Source organism: Lemur catta, chromosome 10, assembly GCF_020740605.2.
Source record: "Lemur catta isolate mLemCat1 chromosome 10, mLemCat1.pri, whole genome shotgun sequence".
Classification (NCBI taxonomy): domain Eukaryota; kingdom Metazoa; phylum Chordata; class Mammalia; order Primates; family Lemuridae; genus Lemur; species Lemur catta.
Window position 1 is genome coordinate 10,807,598 of NC_059137.1, and position 13,050 is coordinate 10,820,647.

The following is a 13,050-nucleotide window of genomic DNA, read 5'->3' on the forward strand; positions in this document are numbered from 1 at the left end:
CTCTTAATTTGTGCCCACATCATCCTGGAAAGAATGGAGAATAAAATAGTTTGAATTAAGAGTTCAAGCATAACAGGCTTGAAGTATGGCTTTGTTTATTGTATTCGTTGGGTCTTGGTTTGTATCTTTCACAGATGCGTGGAAGTCAACTATTTAGTGTGAAATATCGTCACCTTGATAATGAAGAAGGCTTAGAGTTAGGTTATAGGATACAAAATAATATAAAGGGAATTCTCTGCCACCAAACTGGAAGAGTTGCTTGAAATGGACTTAATTTAGCAAATGTTGTCTGCTGGTGAAAGAAGGTTGGAAATTAGTTGAATAAAATACCTCCTTTGGCTTAACTTTTGGACTAATTTGGATATGTATCCCTGGACAAGAGAGTCTTTGATAAGATTAGGGTATCTCGTCCAGGCAGTGTACGTCACCTCCTGACCTAAAATCTTTCTTGGTCAATGAGAAAAATAACCTTATGATCTGGTGTTCTTTTTCTTGGTGCCTAAGAGAGTAACGCATTTCGTTTAAGGATATGCTAGGGACTCTTGATCCATACACACAAACACCTGCTTATATTATTTGGTGTTTAGGGAGAGTAAATATACTTGGATTAGAAAGCTTGGAGTAATCAGGATTCCAATGGTAGCTACACTGTTAATTGGCTTTACAACCTTGGGCATATTTTCTCTTTCATTATTTTAATTAGATTGTAATAATTGTAAACATAGCTACCTTTATTGGATACCTGTTGTTCTGTTATCCTACATGCTGACACCTGTGGTGACAATCCTTGCACTACTACCTTTAAAGGTAATAGTCACATTCCCATTATATCTATGAGAAAATAGAATCTTAGGTAAAATAACTTACCAAGAGAATACAGATAGCTGCATGTGGGATAGCCAGGATTTTTGTTTCAAGTCCTCTTCTCTCTGCTAAGTTGCCTTCTTGAGGGCAGTGACCACACTGTACACATCTCTCCATGTCACCAGGACTTTGCACAGTGTCACCAATAGTTGTTACATGAATGGATTCCCTTAATAGCAAATGTGGGTAACTGTGTTCCACCTTCTGGATTATCTAATGAAGGCTATGAAACATACTATAAATTTATGGTTGTCCTAGAAGTAGAAAGTTAAGATCCATGTTAAGTTATACCTCTTAGTGTGCATGGAGACAATTGGGTTTTGAAGGGAATTGTCTGTTATCAACTTTGTACATGCAGCAGCACCTCTGTATAACAACTTTACAGAGTAACCATTTGATTATGGCGGTGATATGACAGATAAATATAAGGACAAAATTTTCTTATTTTTATAGTTGCTAATGTTTCCCCCCTTTCAATGCTCTAGGTTTTTTTTCTCCAAAGTTAAAATTAATTTTTTGAAATATGAACAAAATCTGAAAGGAAATGAGATGGAAGAATGAACAAAATGAAAGCCTTTGTCCTACCTCCTTATCCCAGCCATCTAATTCCTCTCCCCATCAACAACTCCTTTCTTGTTTAGACCTTTAGTTTATTGTTTTAAAAACTTGTTTTATTTTTGTGTTTTTTTTAGACACAGTCTTGCTCTGTTGCCCTGGCCAGAGTGCAGTGGTGTCACAGGTCACTGCAACCCCAAACTCCTAGGCTCAAGAGATCCTCCTGCCTCAGCTTCCCAAGCAGCTGAGACTACAGGCATGCGCCACCATGCCTGGCTAATTTTTCTGTTTTTAGTAGAGATGGGGTCTCACTCTTGCTTAGGCTGATCTTGAACTCCTGAGCTCAAGTAATCCTCCTGTCTCAGCCTCCCAGAGTGTTAGGATTACAGGCGTGGGCCACTGCCCCAGGCCTATTTTAAAAACATTTTTAGAAGAAAAAGTTAAAAGAACAGTCCAGTGCATATGCCCTTTCCTTAGATTCACCAGTTGTTACTATTTTGCCACATTTGCTTTATTACCACCCACCCCCCACACAAAATTTTTGCTGAATCATTAAAGAATAAGTTGCAGACGTTATGACCCTTCTTCATCCCTAAACACGTCTGGGTATATATCTTAAGAATAAAGATGTTTCTTATATAATTCTAGTAGTTCTCAAAATCAGAAAATTTAACATTAATATAGTATCTGTTGTCCACCTTTGAATTTGATCACTATTGTTTCAATGGTGTCCTTTTATAGCAGTTTCCCCTGAATCCAGTCCAGGATAATGCAATCCATTTAGTTTTTGTATCTATTTAGTATCTTTCAGTCTGAAATAATTTTACAGCCTTTCTTTGCCTGTTTTGACATGTTTTTGAAGAATTTGGGTCTGTTGTTTGTGGAAATTTCATGGATCTTTATCTGTCTGATTGTATCTTCATGATTAGATTCAGGTTATGGATTTTTGGCCAAAGTACCTCGAAAGTGATATATGTCCTCCTTAGCGCATAACATCAGCAGGCATGTGATGTTCCATTATTTGTGAAAAAATTGCATAAAACTTATATATGCAGTTTAACAAACAATTATAAAATAAGTAGCATGTTTACTACTATCCAGGTTAAGAAATATAATGTTGATTGGTTCTAGGAAATACTGGTCCTGGCAAGAGGGACCCCTGCCCTGGCTCTGTGCATTAGAGGCCTCTGCTATGTCCCTTCTCTGACAGTGCCCCGTCCCATAGAGCAAGGAATCTCTGGGGTATACCAGACATGCCCACTTGGAGCCTGACCCTTCTATCCTAGACCATGCTTTGAGTACCCAGGATCTCAGAATTGCTTACCCAGATGGCTGTGAGTTTGGCTCTGAGCTTGTGTGGGTCTCTTCCCTGGGATCTGTCCTCCTGAAGGTAGACTGTGTGGCTGGTAAATACACCGCTAGGCCTAAGGGTGCCCTAAGTGTAGCTTGGTGGGGAGTAGGGTATGTGATGGAACTTGGACTTGTGAGTGAGGTTAATTGCATGCCGGTGTGTGAGGTCCCTTGCAGTGCGGGATGGGGAGGGGGCAGTGGACAGTGAACCAGTGGCCAGTTTCCCTGCACCACCATTTTTCTGCATGAGTTCTAAGGAATCTAGAAATTCTCAGTATGAATCTGGCCTTCTGGATAGTTATAAAGATATATCCTTCATGACAAGAGAATAGAACGTATTTAATAGTTTGTAAGCTTGTTTTATAACTTTCAAATACTTAAATATTTAGACATATGGTGTGTGGGTCTCTATTTGTACCCTTGCCCGGGCCCTGTAAATGTTAGAGGTGGGTTTGACCAGCACTCGAGAGGCCCCTCCCTCCCTTTCTTCACAGGTAACTACTATCCTGATTTTTATGATAATCATTTCTTTGTTTTTCTTCATAGTTTTACTACATAAGGAAACATCCTTGAAACACATAATTTCATTGTGTCTGTTTCTGTTTATAGAAATAGAATTATTCTATATGTAGTTTTGCTGCTTTTTTGCTTGATTATGTTTGTACAGGTCTTCCAAGTTTTATGGAACTACAATCATTCATTTTTTATCACTGTGTAATATACTGTAGAATTACATTGGAATTTAGTTATTCATTCTACTGTTGACAGCGTTTGAAATTGTTTGCAGTTTTTGGCTATGACCAGCAATGTTGCTGTGATCTTTCTTATACATGAATCCTGGTGCATGTAAACATACATTTCCGTAGGATATATAACATAACATGCTTGAATATTCGATCATGTCAAGCTGTTCTTTAAAATTGATTGTGCTAGTTTATACCCCCACCTGCAGTATTTGGTAGTCCTTATTGCTCTACAACTTCAGTGAGCTCTTAGTACAGTTAAATTTGATTTTTGCCAACCTGAGGGTTGTATACTTTTTTGATGACTAATGAGATTGAGCACCTTTTCATAGGCTTATTGGCCTCTTGAATATCTTTTTTTGTAAAGTGCTTGTTCAAGTCTCTTGCTCATTTTTAAATTGAATTTTCTACCCTTATGGCTTATAAGAAATTTTTTATATATTATGGTTATTAACTCTCTGGTTATATGTGTTGTGAATATCTTCCATTCTGTGGTTTATCTTTCATTCAGTGGTATCTTTGATCAAAACTTCTTTGTTTTAATTTATCGGTATTTTCCTATCCTACAGATACAAAGATATTTTCCAATATTTTCTTCTAAGAGAGAGATAGTTTTTCCTTTCACATTTAGGTCTTTAATCTACCAAGGATTTTAGTTTTCTGTGAGATGACTAATATCCAGAAAAATTAAACTCTAAATTTGATTCTTATTCATGATTTTCAAAAAGTGGAAAACTAAATAAAGCTCACTTACTAAGATATGCTATGCCTCTACTGAAAACATTTTATTAAGTAATCAGGTACTTCACATCATACCTAAATAATTACCTAATGATGTTAATAAAAAGGTGCCAGATGTGAGATAGGCCAGTAAGAAATATTACTAAACTTTAAGGACAGTTCTTTTTTCCGTTGATTACTTTTCATGTCTGTGCTAATGAAGACACGTATTGAAAACTATCCCTCATGTGTTCTGTGCTCTGAGGAGTATCTCATGACATCTGTGGAAGGGACATGTGATCTGTCAGTTCTACTTAGAAATTGTATTAAGGCCCCTAACACTGAATGGAACACTTTCCAAAGATTGTGCAAATAAAATTGTATACACAAACCGAACTCATGGTACTTACTTTGGGAATTCATAAGATTTTCTAGTTACATGTTACCAGTGAATACACTGTCACTAAATATTTGATTTTAGGTACCTTTTGTCTACTTCTACAACCTTCTTATTTGTTTTTAATAAAACTTGTAATATTTGCCCTTTTCTATTATTTAATGCATTATTTTTGCTATCTTAAATGATTGCAAAGAATTTACTTTAAAGTTACTCTTTGTTCCTTGGATCTGCATCTGTGATCTATGCCAAAGTATCTGAACAAACTTAGATATAAACCTTACACCGTACAGTACTAGTGTCTGGGCATAATCTTCTCTTTGAAGTTTGTTTGCGTCCCCCTAGAGGGATTAATTCCCCACTGTGAGAAGGTGGGTTAGAAAGCACTGAAACTACTTTATGGATCTTTAATTGGAGGATTTAGCATACATTTTGTTCTATAAACTTCTGTGGGAGTTTCATTCTTACAATTTTTCTTATACTGTGGTATGTTCTCATTGTAAACAAAAATATGCATTAAAATTTTTCTCAAGTTATCTAATGCATATGGACAGATTATCCTGGTGTTTTTTTCATTCATCTTTAAATTTCTAGTATCTTGTTTTCTGATTAGTTTTTGAGTGCATAAAACTTAACATGTTTTGAAAAATTATAAAGAGAAAAATCATCACTCAATAACTGCTGTTGATGTTTTGGTATATTTATTTCCTTGTGTGTGTGTGTGTGTGTGTGTGTGTGTATGTGGAAATAAAATACATAAACTTTTTCTTGCTCAATTGTTAAGCTTTTCCTAAAATTACTAATATAGCTTTATAAAAATCATTTTAGTTGCTGTGAATTACCTCATGTTTATGTGCTGTATTTACTTGTAACTAAGTCTTTAGATTGTTTCCAAGGTTCTCCTGTTGTAAATGATGCCAGTGAACATCTTTGTGTATAATGCTTGTCATTTAGGTATGTGATTTTAATACTTTAAAAAGATGTTAGATTGTTTTAAGTAAATCTTTGATCTGCTTTGTTCTAATTTTTTTTTAATGCTTTTTTGCCACATTCTACTTTGTGTACTCTAATTGATACATTTGTTAAGAACCCACCCTTAAATAGGGATCCCAGAAAACCAAGACAGTCACCTCAAGTTGTGAAAGCTCCCAAAGCTGAATTGAGCCTGTGTGACCAAAGGTCTCAGAAGAGGGTGCTCTTGCAAGAGAGATCAGCCTGCAAGGTCCCATGATCAGATGGTACTGGCATGCAGAAACTCTGGAATCCATTTCAAACACAAGTGTCTCATTACAGCTGGCATCTCTGAGCCTGCTGCGGGCACTCTTCTTGGGCAGACGCTTAGCACTGGGAGAGTGGCAGCATCAGGTTCTTCAGGGCTATTTGGCAACCAGTGTCCTCCTGTGTCTGCCCTGCTCCCAGCATTTTCAGTGCAGGAGCCCAGTAGCCACTTTTCAGAAAGAAGGGGATAGTCAAGTTAAGAAACTGTTGTAGGAACTCTGTGAAAGGAATCCGTAAGACATGGTGCTTTGGTTTCTGAGTTTTTTGGTTACCTTTGCTTAAATCTTTACTTAAAATCTCTTTTAAATAACTATCCACATTTCTGTATTAGGTATTGAGAGCCAGATTTGAAACTTCAGCTTTCATTTTACAGGACTGTAATTATGGTCTAGGAGCTTTGCCTGAATATCTGTGGTCACAGTGGATACTCAATATTATTAAACATTTTTTAAAAATTGACTAAAACTATGTTGTCTCTTTAGAAGTGGTATGGGGGGGTCTTTTAAGAGTCAAGTTTTATTCCAGATTAAAATATTTTTGAGATATTAAGTTATCATCTTATTCACTTTCAGTAACAGTAAAGGTAATGAATCACAGCAAGCTTGAACAATGGTCATAAACTAGCCAACTTTTATTGAGTCCTTCTTTTGTCCCAGGCACTTTTCTTAATATTGCTTTCTTAAACCCTGAATTGCTCTCTAAAATAGGTCTTATGTTTGAGGAAACTGAGATTCAAAGAGGTTAACATGCCCAGACTGGACGACCACCAAATTGTAGAATCAGCATTTTGATTTTATTCCTGTGGCATCTTCCAAAAATAACTGGTTAACATTACCTGCACAGGTAGTGGTTAGAAAAGTCAGATAATGTTAACATGGGGGAAGAGAAATCATGCCTGTACAGAAAATTGGGGGAGATAATGGTTTTATTCATGAACTATACAAGGGATTCTTGGGTTTTTTTTGTTCTTATTTTTTGTTTTTTTTTGGTCAGCCTTATTAGTTCAGCTTTTCTTAATTTTTTTTCTCTTGAATTTTCCAGTGAAAGTGAATCCATTTTATGGAATATTAAGATATGGACCGTAATTCTTGGTAGTGTAGTTGGGACAAATTCCACTCACTAAAAAGACATGGATTATTAAAAACATTTTTGTAAATTTTCCTGACTCTGAGTACTTGACATGCTAGTTAGATAAAAATCTTGTTTGGGATAGAGGTGTGGAACCTCATCTCGGTGTACTTTTTAAGCTGATTTAAAAAATTCGGTTCTAGCTTTGAGAATTATAATGTGCCTTGTCTCTTTTTCTCAAGATTGCTATAATAATGATTATTTCTTTAAACTAGAGGTGAGCCTAATGAGAGCTCGTTATAACAAAGCTTTTGTCCACCACCTAATGAAGTAAGAAGTATTATCCCAATTATATTGGTAAGAAAAATGGGGCTCCATGAGGGCAGAAATTATGTCTTGCGTATACCTATATATAGGTATAAGCTTATTTGAAGCAGATTCCAGATTTCTTCTTGTTCCTAAATAGTGCAATTTAGGGGCCATCTGGGTATAAATTATGATATACAGGAGTCTCATAATATTTGGTTTATTCGTGACAGTGTGGTTCTTCTTGCTATATTAGTGGTTCACAGTATTAGGCCTTTGGCCTTCTAGGTAGACCAGGAATTCATTGATCTACTAAATTTTAAAATTAATGTGAGCAATGAGATTGTTGAATTTTTTTTTTTAAGTGTCCTTTAAATCACAATCTCAGAACCTCGTTTTCTTAACTATAAAAATGAGGGCACTAATGGTACATACTTTATGCAGTTCAAAGAATTAAATGGGACTGCTTAGTGCATGGCACATGGAATGTTCTTTATAAATGGAGCTGTTATTTTAAATTATTATTTTTGTTTAAGGCAAGAGTTTAAGTTTGTCTAGAGCTCTCTGCTATTCAGCAACTGTTATCAATTTAACATAGCTGAAGAATAGAAACTAAAAATAACTAGACAAAGTAGATTTCTCAGAGTCCATCTATTAAAACTTAAGTTCCTTATTTATGGAAAAGCCCTTAGCTAATGCTGTAAGTGCTTTAGTATGCCCTGAGGATTTCCCTGTGTTATATTGCTCAGCACAATCACTGGTCATGTTGATAACATTAAATCATTGTATTCATCAGGATCCTTTTCATTGGAAGTGGCAGAAATGCAACTATTAATAAATCTGACTCGAACAAAAAGAGGAATTTATTGGCTCTCAACACTGAGAAGTTCAATGGTAAAACTGGCTTTGGTTTCTGCTGGATCTAGGTCTTCCACTCAGGTTTTCAGAGATTTGCTGTATCTCTTGGTTCTTTGTCTTCTGCGTTGGGTTCATTTCTGGGTAAGTGTTCCTTATATTGGGCAGGTGCTTCCTCTATGATGGCAAAGATGGCTACTAACAAATCCAAGCTTATATCCTATCAATTTAGCTACCCAAATAGAAAAAGAATGTCTTGTAGTATTTTGAGCCTTAGTCCAAGGGCTGGCTGTAATAGGTAGGTGCTGTTTGGGTCATCTACCCATCTATGAACCAATCATCATGACTCCTGGTTGGTGACTCTGAGATGTTAGGGAGTGTGTATGTGGGGGGGACTATTCACTGCCACCTGGATCCCATAACCTGAAAATGGGGCAGGGTAGTTCCCCAGAGGAAAATCTGGTGCTATTAGCAAGAAAAGGGAGAATGGCAGCCAAAACAAATGTCCATTGCAGCCATCAAGAAAATGTTGTACTCAAAATATTCTTTGCAAAAAAGCAAAAAATCTAGTTTGGAAATATTTATAACTGAAATGATAAAGTTTCAATGCTTAAAAATGTAGATCTTTAGGTTTCTTAAACTGCCATATAAGGCTGATATCCCCAAGAGTCTACATGACATCTGATTCTTTAATCACCTGTTCTTTGAGCATTCACTTTAGACTGTGGTACACTGTGTGGAGTGTTAGCTCTATAAAACAGGAACTAGACCTCATGTTTTCAATGCTTAGAAGACTTTTTAAAAAAAATCTTTAGGAAGTTGCATTCTAGCTTTTGAACTTCTTTTGGTATTATTTCACAACACATTTTGCATTTCCTTCTTCATGTTACATTGAAAATATGCAGTCTGCTCAAAGGCTTTCATTAGAAAAAGAAAACTTTACTAAAGATACCACTATGAGCTTGCTTTGCTCAGCAGGAGACTTTAATAAGTTCCTTGATTTAAAGACAATTTTCTTACCTTTAATGTGTTCTTAGGCATTAGATTTTTGCTATCACGAAGGCTTATTTGAGGAGAAAATAGATGCAAATAAATTGCTGTCTAGATTGTAACAATGCCATTAAATATTTTCTTGGATAATTTATAATAAAAACAATGTAATGGGAAGTCTAGACTTTGAAATCAGACAGACTTGGGTTCAGATTTCTTCTGCCACTCGCTAATTGTTTGGTCTTGGGAAAGTTATTTAAACTAAGTTCTAGTTTGCCCATTGTTTAAATGGCACTTCTATCTACTTGGCAGGTTGTTTTATAAATGAAAGATAATATGTATTAAAATGCCTAACACAGGAAGTAGTATGAAGTAGGCATTTTTGTGGTGACTTAATTTAACATCATCCTTAAGTTAAAAACATAAAAATCCCAAATTCCAAACCAAAAACAAACAAAACTTCCTGCAGTTGTGATATTGAGATGAAACCTTCTTTCTGATAGAATTTATTTAAATTCCTTTTTGAAAGGATTCAAATATTAGAGTAATAGTAGTTACTATTATATCAATGACATGAAAACTTGATGAAAAGAAAACTGCCTGAATTGACCAATTTTCTTTTTCAGAAAATATAAGATTGATTCTGAGTTGTTCCCAGAAAAACACACTTTGGGCACATGAATAATTTAAAATGGTCAACCTATCTTTATTTTTCCTCCACTTATGTGTTGCATTTGAAGTTTAATAAGAACCCAACGATCAATCCTCAGTTACCAGAGTTTTTATTTAAGCTGTCTACTTGTGAGAAGAGCCAGATGCTGAGAAAAATAAGCTAGTATCAGAGATTTATTAAAACCCATTTCTAGAATGTGGTCTAATGTTAGTGTATATTTAGCCCAGTTTTTTATCCCCAGCAGTAATGATCACAGATACTCAGAATGGTGGAATCGGAGTCTTGAACATAAAAAGAAATTTACATTAGTTTTTTAGATTGTACTTACTATGAAAGGAAAATTGACAAAAATATTTGGGAAAGATTTTCTACAAAGGCTGAAATGAAAATATTTACATCATGGCCCTCAATGAAGTATAAAAATCAGCTAAGCAGAACATTTAATTTACTTCTTCCTACTAAATATTTCCGTTAATAGAAATATGCTCCACCCCTAAGCCCCCAAAATATAATTAGTGAAATATAGTTGAGAGCATGGTTCCTAGAGTCAGATCATCTGGATTCAAATTGGGGTTCTCCCATATAGGACACATCCCTGTGTGATTTTGGGCAAATTACTTAATCTCTCTCCTTGTTTCAGTTTCCTAAACTGTAAAGTGGGCATGATGATGGTAATATCTCATAGTGTTGTGAGGATTAAATGAGGAAAAAAAATTTAAAGAATTGCACATAGGACATGGCACAGAGTACCTCTTAGTTTGAACTACCATTAAAAAAAATAAATTGGGGCTGGGCGCAGTGGCTCACACCTGTAATCCTAGCACTTTGGGAGGCCGAGGCGGGCAGATCATTTGAGCTCATGAGTTCTAGATCAGCCTGAGCAAGAGTGAGACCCCGTCTCTACTAAAAATAGAAAGAAGTTATATGGACAGCTAAAAATATATATCAAAAAAATTAGCCAGGCATGGTGGCTCATGCCTGTAGTCCCAGCTACTCGGGAGGCTGAGGCAGAAGGATTGCTTGAGCCCAGGAGTTTGAGGTTGCTGTGAGCTAGGCTGACGCCATGGCACTCTAGGCCGGGCAACAGAGTGACACACTGTCTCAAAAAATAAATAATAAATAAATAAATAAATTGGGTTTGTTTGTTTTGATCCTTTAAACTAGAAATTGAGGATCACTGGGAGTCTGAACTGGGGATGTGTCACCTGATCCTATTGTGGGCTCTTTGATTCTGTGCACTTGATAGCTGGGCATTGGGACCCGTCCTAAGGCAGTTCCAGGCCCCAAGCCTTTAGGGAGGCTTCTTTAGGTTTCTTTCTTACCTCTGACAGCCCTAGCAAGTTCAGTTTAGGCTTTTAGAAAGTTCTTAATCCCTGGGGTGGACCCTGGAACAAGCTGACCTAATTTTTCTTGTGTTTGCTGAATGGACATCGAGTTGACTCGGGTTTTATTTAGGCTTCTCTGGGCCTGCTGCAGGATCAAAGCTCAGGTCTAGACCCAATTTAAGTTGAGATTTAGAGCTGAGTACTGCTACATTTTCCTCTTTTTGTTTTGAAAGATTAAAAAAAAAAAAAACCACAGTTAATCCATTCATCAATATTTACAAGTGTGATAGGTGTTGGGGATGGGAAGAGGACATTCCAGCAGAAGGAAAAGCATTTGCAAAGCCTTGGAGGAATACTTATTTTTCTTTTATTAATCAAAAGTATGACTTTTAGTCAGATTCTGATAAGCTTGAAGGGACCCTGTGCAATCACGCTTAGCCTAAGAATATCAACTTCATGAGGGCAGAGATCTTCGCTGACTTGGTTCATTGATGTGAGCCCAGCACCTAGAACAGTGACTGGTACATGTTTGTTGGACCAATAAATGAGTTGGCACAATTCCAACTTATTGCACAGAACCTTGATATTTTAATTAATCTCTGCAGTTTTATTGTTGATAAATATCTCATTACCAGTGAGTAGAATGGCTGCTGGATTTGCTATATTGTGTTTTTTAATGGAAATCTGTGAGTACATCTAGGGGCAGGGTATTTATGTTTGAGGCAAGAATTCTGTTGTAGTTTTCTCTTAAGCAATTTTCCGAAAGATGTTATTCTGCCTTTTCTATGAGCAGATGTGCTTAGGATGAAAAGTTTAAAGGAGGGCGCGCTCACGTTCGTCTCAGTAGGCGAGGAATGCCTTTTCCTCTCCATTTTGTAAGTGTCCATCAGACTTCCCAGAGTACAATGGGGCATTTACCCCAGGCCTTGGCGGCAGCCCACACTTTTTACATTTTAGACTTTTTCTGCCACCCCTGGGAAACTGCTTGGTGGTCTGGCATCATGGGAATTTGTGTCACTAAACGCTGTTTTTCCACCCTCTTCTCTAGCAGAAGCAGTGGGTGTAGTGGGAAGAAATTTGGACTTGGGTCTTAATTATAGCACTGCAACTTACAGCAATCTGACCTTGGGGAAGTTATTCATCTTTTTTGTTGAGTTTTCTCATTTGCAAACTAAGTTTGATAGTACTTATCTTTTAGGGTTGCAGTGAAGATTAAATATAATAAAATACTAGTGCCTAGTTAGTTTTCTTTCTTTTCCTGTCACATCAAATTATTTTCCATTCTTTCAGCCTCTTGACACAAAAGGAGAGCTATATTATTTTTCATAGCTGGGGGGACTATAGAGTCTTTGTGACTCTTGATAATGATTTTCTGGGGTTTTTTGGGTGAAGCAATTTGGAGTTTTGTTAATATAGTTCCAACAACATGGAAAAGATACTTAAAAAAAAACCCTCACATTAATTTGAAACTTAAAAGTTTTGCAGACTATGAACTTAAAGTCAGGGTCTTCCACGGCAGTTCTTATGCCCCTACTCAGCTTCTTACAGAGGACATAGCATGTTTAAGTGTTGGGTGAAGAGAGAGAGAGAGGGAAGGAGAGAAAATGTGTGTGGTGAAAGAGATATTTTAGCCTGCTTCTGTAACTTTAGCTTTGCTCTGCAATGTGCCAAAAGTTATTTCTCCCCAGGGAGTGCCTCTTTCAACAGTTTGCGAAGGCAGCATAAATTCTCACTTGGTGTTCAAGGAAGATGGTAATACAATTTAGTACAACCGAAGTATTTTTTTTAACTTGTTAGAAACCAAAATGTGATTGCAGTGGCAAATTTGTCAGCACACTCGAGTTTAACAAGTGTTCGAAGGATTAGTAAAGGAAATGTAGTTTACTCTGCAGCTTTTATGACAAAGAATTTAAAAGGTTTTGCTCT

At 36.5% G+C, this 13,050-nt stretch overlaps 1 protein-coding gene across 9 annotated transcripts in view; it reads left to right on the top strand.

Annotated features, from left to right (window-relative positions):
- The window catches only part of DENND1A (DENN domain containing 1A), a 492,893-nt gene that overhangs the window by 36,765 nt on the left and 443,078 nt on the right, over positions 1–13,050 (top strand). The gene's annotated exons all lie outside the window — the stretch shown is intronic.